Source organism: Schistocerca cancellata, chromosome 8, assembly GCF_023864275.1.
Source record: "Schistocerca cancellata isolate TAMUIC-IGC-003103 chromosome 8, iqSchCanc2.1, whole genome shotgun sequence".
Taxonomy (NCBI): Eukaryota; Metazoa; Arthropoda; class Insecta; order Orthoptera; family Acrididae; genus Schistocerca; species Schistocerca cancellata.
This window is the reverse complement of record NC_064633.1, coordinates 250112193-250133814: the sequence shown is the minus strand read 5'-3', so window position 1 is coordinate 250133814 and position 21622 is coordinate 250112193.

Below are 21622 nucleotides of genomic sequence, written 5' to 3'. Positions count from 1 at the left end.
GAAGCCACGTGTTGAAGGCAAGTCATGCCCACAGAAATAATTTTTGCCGGAGAATGACAACTTTTATTGTTTTTTAAAAAAGTGATAGTCGTACGGTTAATATTATTCTGTAGGCAGATTACTTTTATACCTGTCGTGTGTTCCGAAAGGTAATGTTACATTTTTAGTACACTATTTGACATTTCATTCTTACATCACTAAGCGCAAAGCATTATATGACTTAAAAGATAAAAGCAGCTAAGTACATATTTTATACAGGGTGGTCAGAAACTGTCTGAAGAGCTTGTAAGGGTGTCTGCAGGGTGGGCTGCACAGAAAAATAACTGTTAAGAAAAAATTCAATACGTTGTACTGTTTGCAAGTTAATAGAATTGAAGTTAGCTAATTAGACCATTCCACGCACACATTCAAGCGGCTCGCGAGGTACAATTAATGTCAGTTGTTGTCATAGTGCAGATGACAGCAGAAGTGCCTGCTACTCTTTGGCTCAGGATCGATCCTTCCTATGGTCCCATCTTCAATTTTTGCATCGCCCAGTTGTTCGTGTTTAGAAAACCAAAAGAAGAATACGTTTGCCGACGCCATCTCCGCAGCGGGCCGCTCGAATTTGCGCTTAAGAACCTGACTGGCTAACTGCAATTCTAATTAATTCGAAAAGGCGCAATTTATGTATTTCTTTCTTAACATTTATTTCTCTGCCCAATCTTCTGTGCAACACCCTTACAAGCTTTCCAGGCTGTATCTGACCACCCTGTATATGTTCGAATAATTTGGAGTGATACTTAATGGTACTAATTTTAGACAGACAAAAAATGAGAGACTGGGAAAATCCAATTGTATAGCAACATAAATTTTCACTTTTCATTAGTTAACATATAATGTAAATTAACTGGAAGTAAATTTTAGAAAAACAACTTGAAGTCACACACAGCACTTCCTCTGTTTAGAAAGTTTCACATTTGACGATGGCAATCGAAATTTTAGAGTACAGTCATGCCATTTGTTTTTTGGCGTCTACTATTGGAATTTCATTGACTAATAATGTCTGTATTTGTAAAATTCATCACGGGCCAGCACCAGACAAGTCCAATGGAGCTCTTAGCAACACTTTTTTTCTTGAGTCATCAGCTTTCTGACTAATTTCATGCCGCCCACCACGAATTCCCTCCTGCAATATCTACTTTATCTCAGACTAGCCTTGCACCCAATGTCATCAATTATTTGATGGATGCATTTCAATCTCGGTCTTTCTCTACACATTGTACCCTTTACATCTTCCCCTAGTACCATAGAAGTTATTTTGTGACTTCTTAACACACGTCCTACCATTATGTCAGAGTTATTCATATAGACCTATCTTAGCCCTTTCTGCAGGGAACCTCCTCGCTCCTGATCAGTCCTCTTAATTCTCAACATTCTTTTATAGCACCACTCCTAAAATGAAGCAACCCTCATCTGTTTTGGTTTTTCCAATATCCATCACTCAGTACCATAATCCCAGAGTATCTTCCTCAAATGAAATCCTATGAGTGACACCATAAAAACTCGCTTGACCAGGAATGCTATATATTACTAGGTATTTTGATTTTTATGTCCTTCTTGCTCCGTCCGTCGTGGGTTATTTTGTTCCCAAGGTAGCGGAACACCATAACGAAGTGTAATTCGTGATCTGTTCTGAAGTAAACCTTTTCAATGTTTTCATTTCTCCTACCTCATTTTCCTTTTTTTCCCCTTATTTTAGTCCATTTTCTGTGAAGAACTGACATTTCATTCCACTCAACACATCCTGTAATTTGTCTACACTTTCATTGAGGATAACAATGTCATCATCTAATCTTGTTATTGTTTCCATATCCCCCTGAATTTTAATCCCATTCTTCAATCTTTTATTTCCGTCACTGTATCTTTGTTGTATTGATTGAACGGTAAGGAGTCTCGAACATACACATGTAGCTATAGATGGGCGGAATGTGCAGTGAATCCATTAAGGTTTGCAGCTCTTTACTGTATTACACAGAACAATGAAATTACCGAATTGGTAACCCATATGTATATATGTATACAGGATATGTACACAGCGTATTAACTTATTTCTCGAGACTTGTGGGAGAATGTAATCGGTTGAAAAGATATTTTGTAAGCTGCTTATTCCATGGATGATTAATCTAATTACCTCAAGATTCCATCAATGAATCTCAGCATGGCAATTGATTCTTCTACACGTTGTATTATGTAACCGTTATATATGTGCTTATTACTGATTGTTTTACCATACTAAAATAACGTGAGCAAACACCAATGGTGTTCTTAGCTTCTATACAGACAACCCTTTACGTTTATTTGCAACCATTTCCTACATCAATCTTCGATTCTATGCAGTTTTTATCTGTGCATTTCGCTACATCCTACCGGAATATCAATCCTTATATAGCATAATCAACAACTACATTAAAACACCTACTGTTAAACTCTTTTGCAATAAAAAGTTCAAATGTGTGTGAAATCTTGAGGGAATTAACTGCTAAGGTCATTAGTCCCTAAGCGTACACACTACTTAACCTAAATTATCCTAAGGACAAACACACACACCAATGCCCGAGGGAGAACTCTAACCTCCTCCGGGACCAGCCGCACAGTCCATGACTGCAGCGCCTGAGACCGCTCGGCTAATCCCGCGCAGCAACTCATTTGCATTGCATGACGCATGGCACACTATAACAGTAGTATTCCATTTCATTTCTGTCCCACTATCGCATACTGATGGAGGAAAGATATTAGAGCCTATATGCATTAATCCCTCTTTTGATCGCTATCATGGATACACAGTGATGGTGACATAGCGAAACCTCAGTCTTCACTGAATGTATTTCCTCTGGATATTGTTTTTGGAGAAATACGTCCTGTTATTTCATAGCTTCTTCTGTTACATACTCGTGTGGTAAAGTGACATTAATGTTAGTTTTTTCACAGTAAAATGTGATACTTACAGTAAAGCCCCATGTAGTCCGTTGAGCCAAAACATCATGATTGCCTCCCACCGCGAGGTTGTACGCTGCCTGACGGCGCTGATGGCACGTGACGTGGTAAGTAGTATATGAGGTGAGCAGAGACGAGTGGTGAATCATTATAGCGACGATGAAGTGCGCAAACGTGGAAATCCACCTCCATAAGAGACTTTGACAGAAGCCAGATTGTTGTGGTTCAGTAACTGGGAGCGAGCATCCCGGGAACGGCTAAGCTGGTCGGCTTTTCGCTTGCAACTGTCTGAACATCTGTGGAAAGTTGTTTATGAATGCTGAAACCACGAGTAGGTGACAAAAATAGGACGTCGATACCCCATCAGAGGACACGTGGATGGGAGGCTTGTCCACTCTCTAAAGCAGGATAGACGGCCATCTGAACTGGTGCAGGCAAAAGTGTTTTCGACCGCACTGTTTAGTGCACAGTGTAGAGAATGGTTTCGGCAGCACAGGACCACTACATGTTCCCATGTTGGTGCAACAATATCGTCAGTTATGGCGGGATCATCGAGATAGGGTCGTGTATTTTTAAACCAGATCGATGGTCCAAATACGCCGTCATCCAGGTGAACGGGTACTCGAAACACGCAGCGCGCTAAGGACACAGGCCAATGGGGAGCAGTGTTATACAACATTCACCTGGGCTTCCATGGGACCTACGGTAGTAATGAAGGCACCATGACAGCTGTGGACAACGTGAACTTTATTAGGTACCACCTGTAACCCCTTACGCTCGATTTCTTTCCCGACAGAGATGGCATCTTCCAGCGTGATAACTGCTCGTTACGATGCCAAAACCGTGCTGCAATGGTTTGAGAAGGACTGTACTGAACTCACGCTGATGTCTTGACAACAAATTCGGCTTATTTCAATCCAATGAAGCCAAACAGGGACATTATTGCGACCAGCTCTAAATCAACAGACCACACTTCGAACAGGCATCTGGTGCCACAAACATCAAGTACTTGTTGAATCCATGGCACGCCGAATCAGTACTGAATTGTGTTCCAGAGGTGGACCAACACGCTTGAAACAAGATGACCATAATGTTTTAGTTCATCAGTGTATTTGCGACGTTTTTTGGTGATTGATTACTTTGTCTCGTGGTATCCCACCAAAAGTTAGGGCACCCGTTGTGTATAGATAGAGATAAGATATCCCATTTGCAGAAAGAAGGTCTACCGAAACAGTGTCTAGGTGATCTGGAAGAGCAAATCAAAGATTGCAAACCACTGATATCGTCTGTCTAGAGAAAGACTGTGTGATATTGGACAGGTTGCCAGACAGGTTTCTTCAGGAAGACACAGCTGATTTTCACCCTTTTCCTTACCTAACCTGCAATTAGACTTCCTTTGCAGTAACCATCCCAGAATACATTATTGTAAACGTGTATACCAGCTGTATGAGTTTATGTAATCACTTTACACGTCAGATAATTAAAACTACAGACAGAGAGGCTACAGCTGATGATCTTTTCCCAGTGTTGATTATCTGGATGGTGTATATATTCAGAGGTCAACCATTGTGTGTTCTTGTTACCCCAATAAACTAAATACGGAATGACAGTAATGATACACGTATAATTTATATTCGAAAGAAGCCAATCGCAATTCGGTAATACTTATTTTTGATGTACTATGAAGATAAGCGTCCTTGACTGATAAAGAACATGTTTGTCTTCAGCATTAATAATATGATACTTATGTATAATACCTGTATAGTCTACGGCGAGTGATGTCTAACTACAATAGTTTAGACAGCCAACCTGTTAGAATATCGTTTTTGTGTCAATCAATTCAACATTGCAGTAAGAGTGTATCTGCTTGTTCAAATAATGGACGGTTGTAACCGTCAAACATTAAACTATGGGATAACGATAGGCACTCGCTGGCTGTTAGACAGCGTCTCTACTCTAATTGAGTTGTTGACACACGACCGCTACCTTAACCTGACCCACCACACTGTGGTTGGGTCAGGAGGGCATAGTTAGAGTGATATCCTATGGTAAAATTTGTAGAGACAGTGCAGGAGACATTCCAACACTGTTGTCCATCTCTGAGGAACAGGCTGTAGAATCCACATTTGTGTATCTCTAATACGATGTGAACTATGCAGAATATCCAAACCACTGACGAACCTCCCACATCCCTTTTGTACAAAGTACCAACTGAACTAATATATAAATGGTAATCTGTGTTTAATTCATCATCTTCATTCAGATAAAACAATGTGCCACCACTCTCCTAAATACCAAACAATATTATGTCAAAATTAGTCAGTTATAAGTATGTCGAAATCAATCAATTCTATATCGATGTCAATGGTTTTATATTGAAAGTATTCAGTTCCAAAGCAACACTTTACCATTTGAGCTGTAACTTCCATTATCTTGATAGCCCTTGGGGGTATCTTTTATGTCTGTACAGGTGCGTACTTACCTAAGAGGAAAGTGACTACAGTATCGTTGTCACGCTCATGTTTCGTTATTCGCTTATCAATCATATTTTCCATGTTTTTCACATTTCCATATTTTCCACATGCTTATTAGTTACAGCACACAGTTTTCACTGCTGTGTGTGTGTGTGTGTGTGTGTGTGTGTGTCTGTGTGTGTGTGTGTGTGTGTGTGTGTAGCAATAGAACTGAACCATATATTAGAGACATCTATGTATTTGATGTATGGCAAACAGTTACTTCTTGAGATCAGAGATAGTAGTGGGTCTAGGAAATTCAGTTTACTTCTAAGGAACCTGAAACTAAATTGACACCAACTTTTTCGTCAGCTGTTACGTATTCTTGAATAGTGATATTATTTCTTTCGGCTCACTGACATGGAGCAAGTCTCTCAATAACATGCTACTTTGGTAACTTGCTTGTCTCTAACGTAAGCCAGTTACAAACTGAAGAAAGGGGACCTACAGTTAAAGGTAGAATCTAAACCACATGTTGTTTCTGGCGAATCTTCGCAACACTGTTAGGTAAATGCTGACTCAAAAAACGCATACCCAACCAGAATACACCTTTAGGACATTTCATTTACCAGGCACGCACGTCACTGCTGCACAATCAATTCCAACAAGCTTGAATGAGACGCCGTAATATTAACCCGTTGACTGTCATGAGGCCGCCGGCGAACACAGTAGAGCATCACACATTACACCATGTGTCCGTCGGTGGCTACATTGTTTAGTACAATATGTTGATCCCTACTATACGGTAATATGTATTTCTTCATTGAGCGGTCTCCGTTGTACAGGATATCAAGTACCATATCTTGAGTTTTCGCACTGTATAGAACGTTCAAATTGATGTGTACTATTTCGTACACAACAGTAAGGAGAGTTAGGCTTCAGAAAGGTGCAGCATCTGTAGTCGAAGGGAAGCTGGACAACAGCAGAAATGATTAGCGAACCCATAAATACAATAAAAAAAATTTACTTAAAATATAGGTTTCTCCACGTATTACGACGAAACTTTACAAAACAAGTAATAGCAATGAAATCCAGCCACGAGATATAAGAAGAAGCAGACTGAAGATTACGAGGCCCCTACCACTAATGCATGACCAAACTGTCGAAGGCAGACTATGACTGACGACTGTCCAAGACTGTCTACACCTACATCTACATGGATACTCTGCAAATTACATTGAAGTGCCTGGCAGAGGGTTCGTAGAACCACCTTCACAATTCTGTATTATTCCAATCTCCTGTAGCACGCGGAAGGAGTGTATGCCTACATCTTTCGGTACGAGCTCTGATATCCCTTATTTTATCGTGGTGATCGTTTCTCCCTATGTAGGTCGGTGCCAAAAAATATTTTCGCATTCGGAGGAGAAGGTTGGTGATTGGAATTTCGTGAGAATATTCTGCCGCAACGGAAAACACTTTCTTTTAATGACTTCCAGCATAAATCCTATCATTTCTGTGATACTCTCTCCCATATTTCGCGATAACACAAAACGTGCTGCCTTTCTCTGAAGTTTTTCGATTTACTCCGTCAGTCCTATCTGGTAAGGATTTCACAACGCGCAGCAGTATTCTCAAAGAGGTCGGACAAGGGTAGTGTTGCTTAATAGGTCTGTTAAATTTTCTAAGTGTCCTGCCAATAAAACGCAGTCTTTGGTTAGCCTTCCCCACAACATTTTCTATGTGTTCCTTCCAATTTAAGCTGTTCGTAATTGTAATACCTAGATATTTAGTTGAATTTACGGCTTTTAGATTAGACTGATTTATCGTGTAACCGAAGTTTACCGAGTTCCTTTTAGCATTCTTGTGGATGACCTTACACTTTCCGTTATTTAGGGTCAAATGCCACTTTTCGCACTATTTAGGTATTTCTTCAAAATCGTTTTGCAGTTTGTTTTGATCTTCTGATGACTTTATCAGTCGTTAAAGACAGCGTCATCTGCAAACAACCGAAGACGGCTGCGCAGATTGTCTCCCAAATCTTTTATGTAGACAAGGAGCAGCGAAGGGCCTATAGCACTACCATGGGAAATGCCAGAAATCACTTCTGTTTTACTTGATGACTTTCCATGAGTTACTGAGAACTGTGACCTGTCTGACAGGAAATCACAAATCCAGTCTCTTAACTGAGACGATATTCAGTAAGTATGCAATTTCAGTACGAGCCACTTGTGTGGTAAAGTGTCGAAAGCCTTCCGGAAGTCCAGAAATACAGAATCGATCTGAAATCCCTTGTCAATAGCACTCAACGCTTCATGTGAATAAAGAGCTAGTTGTGTTTATCAGAAACGATGTTTTCTAAACCCCTGTTAACAGTGTGTCAATAGACCGTTCTCCTCAAGGTAATTCATAATGTTCGAACGTAATATATGTTCCAAGGTCCTGCTGTATATCGACGTTAACGATATAGGCCTGTAATTTAGTGGATTACTCCTACTACCTTTCTTGAATATTGGTGCTACCTGTCCAACTTTCCAGTCTTTGGGTACGGATCTTTCGTCGACCGAACGGTTGTATATGATTGTTAAGTATGGAGCTAATGCATCAGCATTCTTCGAAAGGAACGTAATTTGTATACCGTCTGGATCAGAAGACTTTCTTTTATTAAGTGATTTAAGTTGCTTTACTACCGCGAGGATATTTACTTCTCCGTTACTCATGCTCGCAGCTGTACTCGAATCGAATTCTGGAATATTTACTTCGTCTTATTTTGTGAAGACATTTCGGAAGGCTGTGTTTAGTAACTCTGCTTTGGCAGCACTGTATTCGACAGTATCTCCACTGCTATCGTGCAGAGAGAGACATTGATTGTATCTTGCTGCTAACATACTTCACATATGACCAGAATCTCTTTGGATTTTTGAGACAAAGTTTCGTTGTGGAAACTGTTATAAGCATCTCGCAATGATGACCGTGCTAAATTTCGAGCTTCTGTAAAATATCGCCGATTTTGGGGATTTTGCGTCTGTTTAAATTTGTCATGTTTGTTTCGTTGTTGCTGCAACAGTGTTCTAACCAGTTTTCTGTACCAAGGAAGATCAGTTCCGTCGTTTGTTAATTTATTCTGTATATATCTTTCAATTTCTGCCGATACTTTTTCTTTGAATTTAAGCTACATCTCGCCTACACTTATATTATTAATTTCGAATGAGTGGAGATTGTGTCTCAGGAATACGTCAAGTGAATTTTTATCTGCTTTTTTGAATAGGTATATTTTCCGCTTATTTTTCGAGGATTTGGGGATTACAATATTCAATATTGCCACGACAACCCTGTGTTCACTAATACCTGAATCGGTTTTGATGCTCGTTATTAACTACGGACTATTTGTTGCTAAGAGGTCAAGTGTGTTTTCACAACCGTTTAGTATTCGCGTGGTCTCATTAACTAACTGCTCGAAATAATTTTCAGAGAATGCGTTTTGCACAATTTCAGATGATACTTTATGCTTACCTCCGGAATTAAACATTTATTTTCGATAACATATCGAGTGTAAATTAAAGTCACCACCAACTATTATCATATGAGTCGGGTACGTGTTTGAAATCAAACTCAAGTTTTCTTTGAACCTTTAAGCAACTGTATCATCTACATCGAGAGGTTGGTAAAAGGATCCAATTATAATTCTATTCCAGTTGCCAACAATGACCTCGGCCCATACTAACTCACAGGAAGTATCTACTTCAGTTTCGCGACAGGTTAAAGTACTTCTAACACCAACAAACAAGCCACCGCCAACCCTGTTTAGCCTATCTTTTCAGAACACCGTTAGATTTTCGCAAAAATTTCTTCTGAGCTTATATCAGGCTTAAACCAGCTTTCAGTGACTATAATCATTTGGGCATCAGTGATTTCTATTAGAGTTTGGAGCTCTGGTATTTTCCCAACCGGCCGGTAGGGCCGAGCGGTTTTAGGCGCTTCAGTCTGGAACCGCGCGACCGCTACGGTCGCAGGTTCGAATCATGCCTCGGTCATGGATGTGTGTGATGTCCTTAGGTTAGTTAGGTTTAAATGGTTATAAGTCCTAGGGGACTGATGACCTCAGATGTTAAGTACCATAGTGCTCAGAGGCATTTTACTGAACTTTATCAACACAGCTACGACAATTTACAACGGTTATACCAATTGCTCTTGTATCTACGTTCTTCCTATGTTTAGCCTGCATCCTTTGTGTCTGAAGCCCTTCTTATGTTTTCCCGAGACCCTCTAACCTAAAAAACCGCCTAGTCCATGCCTCTCAGCCCCTGCTACCCGTGTAGCCGCCTCCTGCGTATTTTGGACACCTGACCTATTCAGCTGAACCTGAAACCCAACCACCCTTTGGCGCAATTCGAGGAATCTGCCGCCTACACGGTCACAGAACCGCCTGAGCATCTGATTCAAACTCTCCCATCGGCTCTGTAGCAGAGGTCCCGAATCTGTTCTGTCTACTATGCTGCAAATGGTCAGCTCTGCTTTTATCTTGCAAGCTAGACTGGCATTCTTTACCACTTCTGCAAGCCCCTCGAAACCAGAGAGAATCTCTTCTGATCGAAAGTGACCCATATCATTGGTACCGACGTGAGCAACCACCTGCATTTGGCTGCACCCTGTGCTCTTCATGGCATCCTGGAGGACTCTTTCCACATCTTTGACTAAGTCTGGGCTGCTTGGTTGCCACTGGCCGAGGGTGATTGTAGTTGGAGTCTCTAAAGGCTTGGTTCAGATGGTGGACATCATGGGGTCTGACTGGCCCCGAGCTATCTGGTATTCATGGGAAACGTGAGTTTCATTCGTCAACTGTGAGACGCCAGTGAAGGTCGTATTGATCATTGGTACCTCAGAAGTAACTTACGAGAACGCAGCCGGCTGACTGAGCCAGTACGGCTAGCTCTTTTTTTTAATTTTTATTTTTTTAATTCACCCGCCTTCTCAGTACTCGCCGCGATTTTAGTATAGAGATCGGACTGGAGTCTCATGTCGCCGCATATCTTTGGCGAGTTCGCTTCCCGTGCTCCGCGAGCCGACAGAAAGTAGAAGAAGGGGTTTCCTGATGGACTATGCGTGAGGAGTGAGGTCGGTGTTGGAGAGCAAGACCGCTTGGTCGGTTGGGTTCGGAACGCAATGGATTCGAAGATCCTAGGGTGTAGGGCCGGTGTTGTCCCGATTGCAGGCACCATGTGATCATTCAAGGGCCGAGAAGTGATTGATTGGTTCTACCCGTGGATTCCGAATAAGAATTACTGCAGGTTTGGGCTATGAGGTGACCATAAGTAATATAAAATGGTTCACGTTGGTGGCACGTATGTTAGACTTGTGAGTGGTGTGAGCTTTCTTCGGTACTGCAGTCTCTAGTTAGAGAGCTGCTTGGAAGGAGGGTGTTGATATCGGCATTGTCATCCATTTAAGCTGCTTTAAAGTAAATGATTGTTTAGGATCGAAGGGGGATCCCAGTGTCTTATTAAGAAACCTAAGTCGGCCGCCAGCGTGTTAAACTCTGTTATCTGCAGTTATAACGAGTAATTTGACACTGTGGAAGCGTCCACGAATGAACTTCCCAGGTAGTGTTAAGCGTTTATGGTAATGGGAAGATTGATTGTGGCGCTTTTCAGTCGGACTCTTATGAATCTGGCATATTACTGTTCACTTCTCATGCTATTTTACGGTTCTACTTCTCGTTGCGAAATCGTCGATAGTATCTTCTTAATTTAGCTTGGGACGTCAATCTGTGGATTGGTGTGGCCCTCCGAAGAGTTTAAAGCCCGAAATATGTTTTTACTGCCTTTGCTAAGGTTGTCTTGCAACAGTTGTGTAAGGTTCGTGTCTGATCAACAACAACTGTGTAAGCTGTAAATAACTTTGGTTTAATGTTGCTAACGTATTAAAGAAATACGTGCATTTACACAGTTTACAATGTGACAATGTTATGACAGTTGTCAGACGAACGCATCGCGTCCTGAGAAAGTGAAATAATCCTAAACACACAATTGTAAATTGTAACTAGCAGTTTCTTTACTAAATTATTCTTATGACTTCGTCATGATTTTGGACAGTACTACGATAAATTATCCGATTCCGATTGAAAGTTCAGCACTATTTACGATGACAATCAAGACTACGGAGGATAGTTAGTTTTGTGACAAGTTGAGCAAAAGATTACCCAAGGTCGCTCGAGTTTACAGTGGACACAAGCCGGTGAACCACCAAGTTTACGCCTCTGCATGCAGTATTTACTTTACCTACAATGAGCTGTCGTCTGCATGGCTCCTCTCGCCCACTGAAATTCCTATAAAATCTAATTAAGCCTTTGTTGAGCTTTTTTCACCAGAAATTCTCTCTATGTGTCTTGTGATGCGAGGAAACATTCACTCATCCCTAGTCTTGGAATATGGCGATATGCACGCGCATGGATGGAGCAGCGTGCATATTAAAATGCCCTCTCAGTCCTCACAAACACAATTAACTAGTTGGCTTGTTCGTTTCTCCATAGTGGGAGATCAACGATGCTACGGCTAATATCTGGCTGAATGTCAGCTGCAGTGAATGCAGTGTCCACTCAAATTTCTCTTCTGCGTCGTACAGAGCAGTAAGCGCTCCATTCTGCACTTGACACCAGTTCAGAGAAGAGTCCACGAAAATTCCTCTCTCATCTTTCTCGTAGCCGAAATCTCTCTCAACCTGGGTTATTCATTCTCCACGTCACTGCTTTTTTTGACCAATTGGAGCATTCCTCTTATTTAGTGGAAACTCCCTCTACCAATCGCAAGGGCCGTATCATTCAAACAGTTCAAATGGCTCTATGCACTATGGGACATTTGTGGTCATCAGTCCCCTAGAACTTAGAACTACTTACACCTTACTAACCTAAGGCCATTACACACATCCATGCCCGAGGCAGGATTCGAACCTGCGACCGTAGTGGTCGCATGGTTCCAGACTGAAGCGCCTAGAACCGCTCGGCCCCAACAGTCGGCAGCCGTATCATTGAACTGCATTGAAATACCGGCACTTTACTCTTTCCTAGTTCATTTATGTAAATCGGACGTTTTGTGCCCACTCACATGTGTACCAATCACTGCTCATGCGAAAAACTGCGTCACTGGTTATGTTCTTATCCATTTGGAAGTCCGAAAGGCAGTTTTCTAAAGCTCTTTTCAGTCCTACTTCTGGTGGCTCTGCAGTATGTGTCACCGGTCCGGTCGCTGACTGCCACGGATGGACGCCCCTTTTAAGAGCTTTCCGTAATGCATCTGCCTGCACTGGCTTCCACACAACACGTTTCCTCACTCTTGCTTGTTTCACCTTTTGCTCATTGACATGCATTATATAAGAGTGGTGCTTAATACTGTTGATAGAGTGTCATCCCTTTTGAATTACATACTAGTAGGAAAGTCGGCTCATTACCGCCAAAGTAAGTTAGGTGTCATATTGACCTTCCCATTATGACGTATAAAACTCTGATGTAAGGTGCTGACCTTCATTTATTTTGCCATCTTACATTTCCTCTTCCTTCAGTGTTCAATTTTGTGCTGGGTCAATCAATGGTTAAGAAATTGATTAGAGTCAGTGCAAAATTGTTTGCAACTCCTGACTGCAGCAATTGACTTATTTACTGAACAACTTCCTTTTTTAATATTTTGCATACCTTGGACAGTGGTTGAACCTAGTCTCCCTATTGTTTTACTTCACATTGTACCTCATTTCCTATCTACGCATTTGAGATCTTAAGTCACGTTCTTTCTCCTTTCAAAATTTAACATTCTTTTTAATTTTCTGATTTTTATACAATTCTGTTTAACTCATCTAAGCTCCATCTCATTCAATATAGTTGTCTACCTTTTAATTCCAATTTAAATTCAAACAATTGGAGCTTATGTTTAAATGTGCCTCAGCCCTAAAAATTTTAAATTTGAAACTGCTTTTTAATTACCTAATTTATGCTAAATGAAGATGGATATGTACTGAAGTTGAGGAAACTATCATTTATCATTATCCTTCCTTTTTCAATATCTCCAGGATTCATATCAATCACAATCTAACTAAGTCTCATTTCTTACAATAAAGCTTTATGATTTATTTTAAATCAACTAAAAGATTCCCATGAATTTACAGGCATAATCCTGTTCATGAACATGTTTATATTCACCAAAATCTTAAATCTATGCACTATAACTTTACAAAAATTTTCAAATTTGACTTTTATAAACATATTAAATTTGTAATCCTATTAATTACTTTACAAAACTTGAACAGACATCATGGAATACCTAAACCTATGTATATTTATCCATCTTTTCTTTTTGAGAAACCTATCACACACTAGAATCTTAACATCTCCAAAAACGTTAGCTTCAGGTTTTCTTAATTAAAACACAATAAAAATAAGAAATAAAAATCATTAAACGTTTCACCGATAAGGATGTGTTGCTAACACATAAAAGTCTTCAAAAGTAAATATTTTTAAACAGAAACCCAAAAGTTTTTCTTATTTTCTTTTGTTCGGATACTAGTCTGTCACAGACAGTTCTTTCTCCTACATCTTTAGCATGGTTAATTGAAATCGTCACTTTGTTTTTCGTGTGTTTCGACGTGGGATGAAGATCGGCCGTGTGCCTCGCCGCGTCTCTGCTGAGCATGGAATGACGGTAGGCAGAGAGAAATGTTGCTGAAGGTCTGATCGTGTCGTGAATGCGAGGTTGCTTTAGTCCCATTTCGCATGTGTCTATGGCGACATTGTATTGGAGATCTATTCTTAACAGCATATACTTTACTTCTTCATTTGACGAACCTTTATGTCGGTTCATCAATGGTCTATTCGTCTCCAGGTTTTCCATGTAGTCATCTCTCATCTCTCGATATGATATCTGAAGGTGTTGCAACTTACCATAAGAAATATCGGATGTTTGTACTGCTATAACAGTTAAATGCCATGATGGTTATGCATGGGAAGGGATTTGAAAATGTTTCTTGATCTCTTGTGGTCCAGGCTCTTCATTCTTCCAAATCTTCTGCGTTGCATCATCTGACCTTGTGTCTTCTCTGAACTACTGAACCTCGTTATCGTTTAATCCGTTCTTATGGTGTCTTCTTTGAAATTGTTGTGTATTCTTTTATTGTATTTGGTTGTTCATCTATATAGACTGGAGAGCCTTCCATCGTTTTCTTGCTTCGTCCCTTGGGTATTCAGAGGCTGTTTCGCAGTTGTTGCATCCAGTATGGTCCGATAACCGTTTCAGCGATTCTGCACATTGCGTTACAGAAACAACTCTCTTCTTCTTCCTGTGTTGAATTCAAACATCCGCTTTTCTTCGCTCTACTATGTTCGCCTCCCTTCCGGTTCGGTGGACATCCCTCATCTCTCCGTATGCTGCTTTGAACAGTTCGCGATAGAAGTGTCAAGTATCTGACACTTTCGCAAAACCATTGTTATAGCGCTTCTATATGGTTTTCTTTTGAATAAAGTACACGTCAGGGTACATGTTGATTGTGTCCAGGTTGCGTTGCTGTTCTCCAAACTTTTCCCCTAGAGGTGCTACCCTCTGGGACAATTGCTTCCACCAAGACCTCTTCTTTCGTTATCTCTTAAGGTGAAGTATCAGGCAATCGCGAACAGTGTCCTCTCACGCCTAATCGCTCTCCTCATTCTTGCCGTAGATCTGGCAGCAATGATGGTGCACCTTGTCTGCTTACTTCATATCTAATACAATGTCTGTGCCTGCTTTGCGTATCTTACTCCTCTATCGCCCTCATTTGTTCGCTATTATACATGATATCATTATCTATTTTCTTCTAACCCTTACACCTTTAAATTACATTGCAACCTTGCAAACATAGAAATTGTCTTACTAAAATTGTCTTCCCTAAAAAATGTTTTCCTTATCAATGGCTTTATTTATTCATCTTTTCTTCCCATTGTATTTGATTTTCTTAATGTATAGGTGATGGTTTCATCTTCATCATGGTGGATAGTAAGAGAGAAACTGATGGTGATGACTGTTAGTAAGATAGTGAGTTGTTTCTTTTTCTTCCTTTTAGTTTTCTGACTACAATTAGATTATGCTGTTTAGAAAACTTCGCACCTTGACTCCGACACCCCGACTTTTTTTCTGTAACCTCTTCTTTTTCGCATTCCCAACATATTATTGAAATATTTTGTGGGTCAATTTTACTTCCTACTGCTTACCTCCTTCCACGAGATAACATGTTTCTAGCTTAGCTTAATAATTCTATTCTATTTCCTAATTATTACCTCATATTTTTATTTCAATATCAGTTTGTGGTACCGTCCACAAATCATCTATGCATCATATATTACCCCAAAATATCGACCCAATTATTCGTTCACTGTCCTCGACGGAACAAATTAGAAACGACTATATCCTTCTTACGTAATCCTTTTTTTCCTTCTTACTTCTTTACCTCCTTTCGTCCCCAAAAATCAACTTCCTTATCCTTTACACTACGTCTTTAAGAGAGAATCTACTACTATTTCGTCAAACTATCCACATGCTGATCTGTATCTTCCTCCTTGCTTTCTACTCTCCTCCCAGAACACATTTCGTTTGCAGAAGAGTTACTTCAGTTGTTACTTTCCTGTCCTTTCTTCATAATATCCTATTACCTTCCAATGCAGTTTGTTTTATTTAGCTAACTGAGATAAGTACAAGTGTGTATTTTGTTATCTTTCTTTAATTTCTGGACATTTAATACAACTAAATTCTCGAGTGGAGTTCCTCTTTTTTCTATTGTTTACCCTTTATACAATTTCAAATGACTCGTATGGTGGAAACCCAATGATTTTCCTTTTTTTGGATTAATCAGTTCGACTGCATTATCAGAGGTTACTTTACTCATTTCCAAGAGGCCTATAGAAAAGAACTAGTGGCTTTTGTGTTTCTTCCTGCTAGAGAGATGGTGGGTTTTTACTAGTACCTTGTGTCCTAGTGAAAATATTCATGAGGTTGCCGTTCTGTCCGCTCGGTTCTTTCACTTTAACGCCGCATTCCTCAAATTGCTCAGTGCTAATTTTATTACATTCTGATGTACTCTGGCAACTGGTGTGAATTTAATTGTTTCCCGGGTTTTAACTGGTGCTGGTTTAATTTTCAGGTAATACCGTACTGCTTTGTGGCATTTCGTTTAATCCCGGAAATCAGACAAATGTGTGTCCCATGTTTTATGTTGCTTGCTACAATAAAAACGACGAAGGTTCGCCAAATCTGTCATCATTCTTTCGTCTTATCAATTCTGTCTCGTACATGGGTTTGGTGGCCTCAACTCGATTTCCTGTACCGGTTCATTTCGCGTATTTTGTCGTGCTAAAGCTTGATTTTCCCAACCTTCCTGCGGTCTGGACATTCCGTTTCAACCTGAGTAACCTGGATTTTGTTGTTGAAAACTTCTAAATTTCCCTGCCTCGTTTGCACGGTGGCTATAACTCGGATCATAGTTACCACCGTAGCTTTTAGGTTCAAATCCACTATTGTAGATCCGCGGCCCACCAAAACCATATTTGTTAATTGACCTCTGCGCATTTACAAAACCGTAATTATTACTATTATGCCATGGGCGATTACCACTCCTTCTAAAACGATTACCTTTTCCTACGCTATTATTGCCATTGTAACGATTATTAAAGCCTAACCGGCTGCTGTTATTCACCGTACTATGGTTTTCTCTCACTGTACGTTGTTTCTTCGCGTCATCTTCACTGAAAATGAATTGAAGTTCTCTTACGATTCCTGTAAGTGCTTGTATGTTAGCACCTGTCCTACCAACCTATGACTGCTGCTAACGTAACGGTTACTTCACTGTGCACATACGTATCAGTTCCCCATCACTGTATGGATTATCTGAAGACATTCTTTTTTGTCATTTCTTCGAAATATCTAACTGGTTCCTTTTCTTCTGAATTTTCGAATAACTCTTTATGCAACAATTCATACTTTATTCTGTTTTGGTTTCAGTGGACCAATATCGCTCCAAGAACGCGGATTTAAATTGCTCATATGATTGACAGTTTGCAGCTGCTATTTGCATGGTTTCCTCTATTTCGTCGTCCTTATACCCAAAAATGAAGTCAAGTTTTTGTCTAAGTGGCCAATGCTCTGCTAAACCGATCTGGATTAGATTTATAGACGTGCGTGGGTGTAAGCCGTTTCTTTCTAATGTTGGAATTATCTGTCAAAAAGTGATCATTGTCAAATTTTTCTATTCCATCATACAGCGTTTGTGTTTTCTCAACATTATCCGTTCCCTTCAACTGTGTTCTGTTTCCTCGTGTTCGTTCTACCATATTTGGGTCCTGAGATGACATATTTACGTCCCATTTTGTATCGTATCTATGAAGTGGCGTGCAGTTACTTAAACCGTACCGTTCCCCGTGTATCGGACTGAAAGATTCGTTTAAATTTCCCGTTACTGGATCAGTGTTTTGACTTCCTATTTGGTTCATATTGACTTGCGGTCTATAACCTGTTAAACTATCACTTGTAAATTGAGAAATTGGTACATGTGTTGCCGCAACTTTCTCTGTTCTCGCGTCACTCGCTTGCTTTCGGAGGGTCGGCTGCCGCTCTCTCGGAATGCGCACGTTTACAGTTTCTCCCTCCATTGCCTGTTGTGACCGCACATTGCCTGCTTCGCTCAACTGTGTTAACTGTTCTCTTCCAGTTTTCTTCTCTTTCGTTTCTGTATTATTGACGCAACCTCTTGTGGCTGTATGACTGCAATCTCATGCCTTTTTTGTTTCCGCTACTGTTACGGCAAACTGCACAGTTGACATTTTACTTCTGGATTTCTGTCTATCGCTATGTCGGATGATACTACCGATTCCATTGCCTCACTACTACTTTCTGTACGGCACGCGATACACTGTTTCAGTTCTGTACGAAGCTATTCATACTGTTTCTGGTATTTGGAGACTGTTTTTAATGCGTGTATCGAACCTTTTAATGCGGCTCGCATGACACGTTTTCTGATATTGAGCTCTTCCACGATTTGTAGTGCCTTACCAGACGTCTTACGCGCTAAGTTGTTAACATTAGACACTGCATCCTGCACCTGGTCAACGTCAGAACGCATTTTTTTTTCTGGTTAGCCACTAACGATTATATAAGCTCGCGGGAGTCTCTCGCCTCTCTCCGGATTTCAGTAAACTGTTCATTAACTTCCGTTCGTAGTTATTGCTACTCTTCACTGACTTTTTCGAAACCAGCATACGTTTCACATCTGAGACCATTTAAGGCAACATTGGTTGCCGATAACCCCGCATCTTTAGCTGTTTTTAAATTCGATGTTTCTGTTTTCAAGTCTGCTAACCCTGCATTTATCTGCTCTACGACCATAGTGAATTGCTTCAATATTCCGAAAACACTATCTGACTCTTCGCCTTCGTCATTTGTCGCTGTTTGATGTAAATTTTGCAGTTCGCGTCTTTCACGTGGCGTCTCACAGACTTCCGTACACAGTGCGGACGCCCTTACACACATTCTTTCTGTGGAAACTGTCCCGTATGATTTATAGCGACAATATTTGTTTCGACTTTCTGCAGTTCCCCGTCCTCTGATTCTACTTCTGACACACTAGATTCATCATTTGTTTGTTTTTGGGCATTCTCAGACTGTTCTACCAATGGCAAAACTACCACCAGAGTCCTATCTGTGATAATCTCCGATCGTCTAACTAAGCTATATCTTTCTCGAATTGCGCGAGCCTGAGCTCTCGTCAACATCAAGTTATATGATATTGCACGTTTCCAAAACATCATAGAAAGTTTCTTTATGTGCACATCATTAGCAGCGCTGTTCACTCTTTGTAGAATTTCAGACCATTTGGAGCACATATTTACTGTATTCTGACCACTATACATATACATACATTGGATAACCTCGTCAAAAAAAAAAAAAAAAAAAAAATAAAATAAAATAAATTATGGAGTACAAACACTTTAATTTCCCTTTCTAATTTGACAAATTGCCATCCAGGCAGACCAATTACCATCCTGTCAGAATCGCCATTATGTAAGGTTCGTGTCTGATGAACAACAACTGTGTAAGCTGTAAATAACTTTGGTTTTATGTTGCAAGCATGTCGCAGAAATACACGCATTTACACAGTTTACAATGTCACGAACGCGTCTCGTCCTCAGAAAGTGAAATAATCCTAAACACAACAATGGTTGATTTTAACTATAAGTTCCTTTGCAAAATTATTCTTACAAATACGTCATGATGCTAGCCAGTACTGCGATAAATCATCTGATTCCGGTACAAAGTTTGGTACTATTTAGGACGACAATCAAGTCTATGAAGGATGGTTAATTTTGTGACAAGTTGGTGAAAGATTACCCAAGGTCGTTTGAGTTTGCAGTGGACGCAAGCTGGTGAACAACCAAGTTTACGCTTCTGCACGCGGTATTTACCTTAGATGAGATGAGCTGTTGTCTGCATGGCTCCTCTCGCCCACTGAAAGTCCTATAAAATCTAATTAAGCATTTGTTGACTTTTTCAGCAGCAATTCTCCCTATGTTTATCGTGATGCGAGAAAACATGCACTCATCCCTAGTCTTGGAATATGGCGATATGCATACACAAGGCTGGAGCAGCGTGCATATTAAAATGCCCTCTCAGTCCTGGCAAGGACAATTAACTAACTGGCTGGTTCGTTCTATAATAGGAAGGAAAATATTTTGTCATCATAGAGGCTATGGAGTTTGAGTGTACGTTGATAGTAATCAGATTTAACTGCATTTAAGTTGTTCTCTTAATTATAATTTTATGATCAATATTTTATTTCCTTTAGACATCACACGTGATATCCAGAAAAATTCTGGTTTGGCCATGTGGCGTTAGAATCTTTTATTTGACCTAACATTAAGCAATTTGTATTTTTTTCCTTTGCATCCTAAAGGATTTTGAGTTTTAAACGTTTTAAATTGATTCTGAAGTCTGTTTATTCATTTGTCAAGAGACTGTTGGATAAATAATGCTTTAGGAACTTTCATTCTTAAACTATATTTACGATCATATTGTTCATGATAGCGAATGTTCATTTAGTATTTTAAAATCAAGTTAATAAAGTTGTAAAACTTTAAAGGTAAAAAAAGTCCTTTATTAGAGAAACAGTGCCTGCCTGTACTCCCCACAGCTTCTACATATTTAAGGTATTGGCCTTCAAACGTTGTCGGATGTTTTCTCCAGTATATACCCCAGCTAAATGATGTCTTTGTAAACGGCTGTTTCTTAGACATGTGAATGCCGTATCATTTTCAAAGCACAGATGCGTCTGGAAAATGATACTGTCTGCACCTGTCGACTTACTGGCTGTGCTAAACATGTCACCTGACTGTATTCGAGTAAGATATTTGAGATACCGTTACTATGAATTGTCCAACATCCTGAATATTGTTCACTGAAAGTTAAACGCAGTTTTTATTACTAATTCTTAAAACATTTCAACGTCCCTCCACATAAATTGCAAGGTCGACTGCTAGTATATATTCTGATATGAAAGTCACTGACCAGGAGCTAAACACGTAGCCAAGGAGGGGCGGTTTCCATGCCTCAACAATACACAGAAGGTGCAGCCACAGCAAAGGGGTGTTTGTGGACAGGCCAGACAAAAATTGGCTTACTGTAGAGGAACAGCTCCGTTTTCAGTAGATACAATGTGAACAGTCTGGCTGGCAGTATGATTTTGCTTTGTAGCACCAGCAGCCACAGCCTTGGTGTGCTGGCACTGCGAACAGCTGAAAGGAAGGGGAAACCTATTCCATTACTTTTCCCAAGGTCTTCCAGCTCTGCTGTTTGGCTCAACGCTGAGGACTTCCCTTGGCTAAAATATTCCGGGAGTGAAGTTCTCTCCCATTCAGATATCCAAGTGGGCACTGTCCAGGACATCATCATCAGGAACAACAAAACAAACGATCTTTGGCTCGCAGTGTTGAATGTTACATCCCTTAAACGGGTAGATTATTTACACGTATAGACACTCGTTTATACAGTGATATAACCCACCAGCAGTGTCATCATTTGCCTAATGTGTCACTGGATGTGTTACGTACGTCCCTCTCCTTGCTACTGTCAGCTATCACACACAGGAGCCCCCTCAGCAGACTTCACGAAGCCGAGTGCACACTGTACCAGTCGTCCCTTCCA